Source organism: Mixophyes fleayi, unplaced genomic scaffold (genome assembly GCF_038048845.1).
Source record: "Mixophyes fleayi isolate aMixFle1 unplaced genomic scaffold, aMixFle1.hap1 Scaffold_2773, whole genome shotgun sequence".
NCBI lineage: Eukaryota > Metazoa > Chordata > Amphibia > Anura > Limnodynastidae > Mixophyes > Mixophyes fleayi.
Window position 1 is genome coordinate 37,501 of NW_027446843.1, and position 5,770 is coordinate 43,270.

The 5,770-nt window shown below is 47.1% G+C and overlaps 1 non-coding gene and 21 pseudogenes across 1 annotated transcript; all 22 read left to right on the forward strand.

Annotated features, from left to right (window-relative positions):
- LOC142126859 (5S ribosomal RNA) overlaps positions 1-52 on the forward strand; it is a 119-nt pseudogene extending 67 nt beyond the window's left edge.
- Positions 53-134: 82 nt separating this feature from the next.
- Positions 135-253, forward strand: LOC142126745 (5S ribosomal RNA; annotated as a pseudogene).
- A 72-nt stretch (positions 254-325) lies between these two features.
- LOC142126758 (5S ribosomal RNA) lies at positions 326-444 on the forward strand (annotated as a pseudogene).
- Positions 445-527: 83 nt separating this feature from the next.
- LOC142126956 (5S ribosomal RNA) lies at positions 528-646 on the forward strand (annotated as a pseudogene).
- An 83-nt stretch (positions 647-729) lies between these two features.
- LOC142126835 (5S ribosomal RNA) lies at positions 730-848 on the forward strand (annotated as a pseudogene).
- An 81-nt stretch (positions 849-929) lies between these two features.
- On the forward strand, positions 930-1,048 carry LOC142126748 (5S ribosomal RNA; annotated as a pseudogene).
- Positions 1,049-1,132: 84 nt separating this feature from the next.
- On the forward strand, positions 1,133-1,251 carry LOC142126947 (5S ribosomal RNA). Its single transcript, XR_012685297.1, has one exon. It is a non-coding gene; the product is annotated as a 5S ribosomal RNA (ribosomal RNA).
- A 93-nt stretch (positions 1,252-1,344) lies between these two features.
- LOC142126824 (5S ribosomal RNA) lies at positions 1,345-1,463 on the forward strand (annotated as a pseudogene).
- Positions 1,464-1,741: 278 nt separating this feature from the next.
- Positions 1,742-1,860, forward strand: LOC142126812 (5S ribosomal RNA; annotated as a pseudogene).
- An 84-nt stretch (positions 1,861-1,944) lies between these two features.
- LOC142126829 (5S ribosomal RNA) lies at positions 1,945-2,063 on the forward strand (annotated as a pseudogene).
- Positions 2,064-2,145: 82 nt separating this feature from the next.
- Positions 2,146-2,264, forward strand: LOC142126833 (5S ribosomal RNA; annotated as a pseudogene).
- Positions 2,265-2,336: 72 nt separating this feature from the next.
- Positions 2,337-2,456, forward strand: LOC142126809 (5S ribosomal RNA; annotated as a pseudogene).
- Positions 2,457-2,539: 83 nt separating this feature from the next.
- Positions 2,540-2,658, forward strand: LOC142126752 (5S ribosomal RNA; annotated as a pseudogene).
- An 83-nt stretch (positions 2,659-2,741) lies between these two features.
- Positions 2,742-2,859, forward strand: LOC142126817 (5S ribosomal RNA; annotated as a pseudogene).
- Positions 2,860-2,939: 80 nt separating this feature from the next.
- Positions 2,940-3,057, forward strand: LOC142126904 (5S ribosomal RNA; annotated as a pseudogene).
- Positions 3,058-3,140: 83 nt separating this feature from the next.
- Positions 3,141-3,259, forward strand: LOC142126907 (5S ribosomal RNA; annotated as a pseudogene).
- A 72-nt stretch (positions 3,260-3,331) lies between these two features.
- LOC142126796 (5S ribosomal RNA) lies at positions 3,332-3,450 on the forward strand (annotated as a pseudogene).
- A 469-nt stretch (positions 3,451-3,919) lies between these two features.
- LOC142126894 (5S ribosomal RNA) lies at positions 3,920-4,038 on the forward strand (annotated as a pseudogene).
- Positions 4,039-4,514: 476 nt separating this feature from the next.
- LOC142126772 (5S ribosomal RNA) lies at positions 4,515-4,633 on the forward strand (annotated as a pseudogene).
- Positions 4,634-5,210: 577 nt separating this feature from the next.
- On the forward strand, positions 5,211-5,329 carry LOC142126920 (5S ribosomal RNA; annotated as a pseudogene).
- Positions 5,330-5,410: 81 nt separating this feature from the next.
- Positions 5,411-5,529, forward strand: LOC142126858 (5S ribosomal RNA; annotated as a pseudogene).
- Positions 5,530-5,601: 72 nt separating this feature from the next.
- LOC142126883 (5S ribosomal RNA) lies at positions 5,602-5,719 on the forward strand (annotated as a pseudogene).
- Positions 5,720-5,770: the final 51 nt, after the last annotated feature.

The window sequence follows — 5,770 nt, forward strand, 5'->3', positions numbered from 1 at the left end:
CTGGTTAGTACTTGGATGGGAGACTACCTGGGAATACCAGGTGCCGTAGGCATTTTTTTTTCTCTCTCTTGTTCTTGCTACCTTCAATGCTGGTTTTGAGATGAATAAGAGATGTAGGTCAGTAGATAACCAATACCTACAGCCACACCACCCTGAACAAGCCCAATCTCACCTGATCTTGGAAGCTAAGCAGAGCTGGGCCTGGTTAGTAGTTGGATGGGAGACCACCTGGGAATACCAGGTGCTGTAGGCCTTTTTTTTCTCTCTCTCTTGTTCTTGCTTCCTTCAATGCTGGTTTTGAGATGTAGGTCAGTAGGCAACAAATACCTACAGCCACACCACCCTGAACAAGCCCAATCTCGCCTGATCTTCGAAGCTAAGCAGGGCCGGGCCTGGTTAGTACTTGGGTGGGAGACCACCTGGGAATACCAGGTGCTGTAGGCCTTTTTTTTCTCTCTCTCTTGTTCTTGCTTCCTTCAATGCTGGTTTTGAGATGTATAAGAGATGTAGGTCTGTACGCAACCAACACCTACAGCCACACCGCCCTGAACAAGCCCAATCTTGTCTGATCTTGGAAGTTAAGCAGGGCCGGGCCTGGTTAGTACTTGGATGGGAGACCACCTGGGAATACCAGGTGCCGTAGGCATTTTTTTTTTCTCTCTCTTGTTCTTGCTTCCTTCAATGCTGGTTTTGAGATGAATAAGAGATGTAGATCAGTAGATAACCAATACCTACAGCCACACCACCCTGAACAAGCCCAATCTCGCCTGATCTTGGAAGCTAAGCAGGGTCAGGCCTGGTTAGTACTTGGATGGGAGACCACCTGGGAATGCCAGGTGCCATAGGCCATTTTTTTCTCTCTCTTGTTCTTGCTTCCTTCAATGCTGGTTTTGAGATGTATAAGAGATGTAGGTGAGTAGGCAAGCAATACCTACAGCCACACCACCCTGATCAAGCCCAATCTTGTCTGATCTTGGAAGCTAAGCAGTGCAGGGCCTGGTTAGTACTTGGATGGGAGACCACCTGGGAATACCAGGTGCTGTAGGCCTTTTTTTTCCTCTCTCTCTTGTTCTTGCTTCCTTCAATGCTGGTTTTGAGATGTATAAGAGATGTAGGTCTGTAAGCAACCAACACCTACAGCCACACCACCCTGAACAAGCCCAATCTCGTCTGATCTTGGAAGCTAAGTAGGGCCGGTCCTGGTTAGTACTTGGATGGGAGACCACCTGGGAATACCAGGTGCTGTAGGCCTTTTTTCTCTCTCTCTCTCTCTCTCTCTTGTTCTTGCTTCCTTCAATGCTGGTTTTGAGATGTATAAGAGATGTAGGTCTGTAAGCAACCAACACCTACAGCCACACCGCCCTGAACAAGCCCAATCTCGCCTGATCTTGGAAGCTAAGCAGGGCCGGGCCTGGTTAGTACGTGGATGGGAGACTACCTGGGAATACCAGGTGCCGTAGGCATTTTTTTCTCTCTCTCTTGTTCTTGCTACCTTCAATGCTGGTTTTGAGATGAATAAGAGATGTAGGTCAGTAGATAACCAATACCTACAGCCACACCACCCTGAACAAGCCCAATCTCGCCTATTCTTGGAAGCTAAGCAGGGCCAGGCCTGGTTAGTAGTTGGATGGGAGACCACCTGGGAATACCAACTGCCGTAGGCCTTTTTTTTTCTCTCTCTTGTTCTTGCTTCCTTCAATGCTGGTTTTGAGATGTAGGTCAGTAGGCAACAAATACCTACAGCCACAGCCACACCACCCTGAACAAGCCCAATCTCGCCTGATCTTGGAAGCTAAGCAGGGCCGGGCCTGGTTAGTACTTGGATGGGAGACCACCTTGGAATACCAGGTGCTGTAGGCCTTTTATTTTCTCTCTCTCTTGTTCTTGCTTCCTTCAATGCTGGTTTTGAGATGAATAAGAGATGTAGGTCAGTAGATAACCAATACCTACAGCCACACCACCCTGAACAAGCCCAATCTTGCCTGATCTTGGAAGCTAAGCAGGGTCGGGCCTGGTTAGTACTTGGATGGGAGACCACCTGGGAATACCAGTTGCCGTAGGCCTTTTTTTTTCTCTCTCTTGTTCTTGCTTCCTTCAATGCTGGTTTTGAGATGAATAAGAGATGTAGGTCAGTAGATAACCAATACCTACAGCCACACGACCCTGAACAAGCCCAATCTCGCCTGATCTTGGAAGCTAAGCAGGGCCAGGCCTGGTTAGTAGTTGGATGGGAGACCACCTGGGAATACCAGGTGCCGTAGGCCTTTTTTTTTTCTCTCGCTTGTTCTTGCTTCCTTCAATGCTGGTTTTGAGATGTAGGTGAGTAGGCAACAAATACCTACAGCCACACCACCCTGAACAAGCCCAATCTCGCCTGATCTTGGAAGCTAAGCAGGGCCGGGCCTGGTTAGTACTTGGATGGGAGACCACCTTGGGAATAGCAGGTGCTGTAGGCCTTTTTTTTCTCTCTCTCTTGTTCTTGCTTCCTTCAATGCTGGTTTTGAGATGTATAAGAGATGTAGGTCAGTAAATATCCAATACCTACAGCCACACCACCCTGAACAAGCCCAATCTCGCCTGATCTTGGAAGCTAAGCAGGGCCGGGCCTGGTTAGTACTTGGATGGGAGACCACCTGGGAATACCAGGTGCTTTAGGCCTTTTTTTTCTCTCTCTCTTGTTCTTGCTTCCTTCAATGCTGGTTTTGAGATGTATAAGAGATGTAGGTCAGGAGGGAACCAATACCTACAGCCACACCACCCTGAACAAGACCAATCTCGTCTGATCTTGGAAGTTAAGCAGGGCGGGCCTGGTTAGTACTTGGATGGGAGACCACTTGGGAATTCCAGGTGCCGTAGGCATTTTTTTATTTCTCTCGTTACTGCTTCCTTCAATGCTGGTTTTGAGATGTATAAGAGATGTAGGTCAGTAGACAACCAATACCTACAGCCACGCCACCCTGAACAAGCCCAATCTCCTCTGATCTTGGAAGCTAAGCAGGGGCAGGCCTGCTTAGTACTTGGATGGGAGACCACCTGGGAATACCAGGTGCGTAGGCCTTTTTTTTTTCTCTCTCTTGTTCTTGCTTCCTTCAATGCTGGTTTTGAGATGTATGAGAGATGTAGGTCAGTAGGCAACAAATACCTACAGCCACACCACCCTGAACAAGCCCAATCTTGACTGATCTTGGAAGCTAAGCAGGGCCAGTCTTGGTTAGTACTTGGGTGGGAGACCACCTGGGAATTCAAGGTGCTGTAAGCCTTTTTTTTTTCTCTCTCTTGTTCTTGCTTCCTTCAATGCTGGTTTTGAGATGTAGGTCAGTAGGCAACAAATACCTACAGCCACACCACACTGAGCAAGCCCAATCTCGTCTGATCTTGGAAGCTAAGCAGGGTCGGGCCTGGTTAATACTTGGATGGGAGACCACCTGGAAATACCAGGTGCTGTAGGCCTTTTTTTCTCTCTCTCTTGTTCTTGCTTCCTTCAATGCTAGTTTTGAGATGTATAAGAGATGTAGGTCAGTAGGCAGCCAATACATACAGCCACACCTCCCTGAACAAGCCCAATCTCGTCTGATCTTGGAAGCTAAGCAGGGCATGGTTAGTACTTGGATGGGAGGACCACCTGGGAATACCAGGTGCAGTAGGCCTTTTTTTTCTCTCTCTTGTTCTTGCTTCCTTCAATGCTGGTTTTGAGATGTATAAGAGATGTAGGTTAGGATACAACAAATACCTACAGCCACACCACCCTGAACAAGCCTGATCTTGGAAGCTAAGCAGGGCCAGGCATGGTTAGTACTTGGATGGGAGACCACCTGGGAATAATAGGTGCCGCAGGCCTTTTTTTTTCTCTCTTTTGTTCTTGCTTCCTTCAATGCTGGTTTTGAGATGTATAAGAGATGTAGGTCAGTAGGCAACCAATACCTACAGCCACACCCTCCTGAACAAGTCCAATCTCTTCTGATCTTGGAAGCTAAGTAGGGCCGGGCCTGGTTAGTACTTGGAAGGGAGACCACTTGGGAATTCCAGGAGCTGTTGGCCTTTTTTTTTTTCTCTCTCTTGTTCTTGCTTCCTTCAATGCTGGTTTTGAGATGTAGGTCAGTAGGCAACAAATAACTACAGCCACAGCACCCTGAACAAGCCTAATCTGGTCTGATCTTGGAAACTACACAGCGTCGGCCCTGGTTAGTAATTGGATGGGAGACCACCTGGGAATACCACGTGCCATAGGCCTTTTTTTTTATCTCTCTTGTTCTTGCTTCCTTCAATGCTGGTTTTGAGATGTATAAGAGATGTAGGTCAGGAGGCAACCAATACCTACAGCCACAACACCCTGAGCAAGCCCAATCTTAACTGATCTTGGAAGCTAAGCAGTGCTGGGCCTGGTAAGTACTTGGATGGGAGACCACCTGGAATTTCCAGGTGTTGTAAGCCTTTTTTTGTTCTCTCTCTTGTTCTTGCTTCCTTCAATGCTGGTTTTGAGATGTATAAGAGATGTAGGTCAGTATGCAACCAATACCTACAGCCACACCACCCTGAACAAGAACAATCTCATCTGATCTTGGAAGCTAAGCAGGGCTGGGCCTGGTTAGTACTTGGATGGGAGACCACCTGGGAATACCAGGTGCTTTAGGCCTTTTTTTTTCTCTCTCTTGTTCTTGCTTCCTTCAATGCTGGTTTTGAGATGTATGAGAGATGTAGGTCAGTAAGCAACAAATACCTACAGCCACACCACCCTGAACAAGCCTGATCTTGGAAGCTAAGCAGGGCCAGTCTTGGTTAGTACTTGGATGGGAGACCACCTGGGAATTCAAGGTGCTGTAAGCCTTTTTTTTTTTCTCTCTCTTGTTCTTGCTTCCTTCAATGCTGGTTTTGAGATGTATAAGAGATGTAGGTCAGTAAGCAACCAATACCTACAGCCACACCACCCTGAACAAGACCAATCTCATCTGATCTTGAAAGCTAAGCAGTGCTGGGCCTGGTTAGTAGTTGGATGGGAATACCAGGTGCCGTAGGCCTTTTTTTTTTCTCTCTCTTGTTCTTGCTTCCTTCAATGCTGGTTTTAAGATGAATAAGAAATGTAGGTTAGTAGGCAACCAATACCCATGTGAGGCAACCTGGGAATTCCAGGTGCTGTAGGCCTTTTTTCTTCTCTCTCTTGTTCTTGCTTCCTTCAATGCTGGTTTTGAGATGTAGGTCAGTAGGCAACAAATACCTACAGCCACACCACACTGAGCAAGCCCAATCTCGTCTGATCTTGGAAGCTAAGCACGGTCAGGTCTGGTTAATACTTGGATGGGAGACCACCTGGAAATACCAAGTGCTGTAGGCTTTTTTTTTCTCTCTCTTGTTCTTGCTTCCTTCAATGCTAGTTTTGAGATGTATAAGAGATGTAGGTCAGTAGGCAGCCAATACATACAGCCACACCTCCCTGAACAAGCCCAATCTCGTCTGATCTTGGAAGCTAAGCAGGGTCAGGCCTGGTTAGTACTTGGATGGGAGACTACTTGGGAATTCCAGGAGCTGTTAGCCTTTTTTTTTTCTCTCTCTTGTTCTTGCTTCCTTCAATGCTGGTTTTGAGATGTAGGTCAGTAGGCAACAAATAACTACAGCCACACCACCCTGAACAAGCCTAATCTCGTCTGATCTTGGAAACTAAGTAGGGTCGGGCCTGGTTAGTACTTGGATGGGAGACCACCTGGGAATACCAGGTGCTTAGGCATTTTTTTTTTATTTTCTCTTGTTCCTGACTTCCTTCAATGCTGGTTTTGAA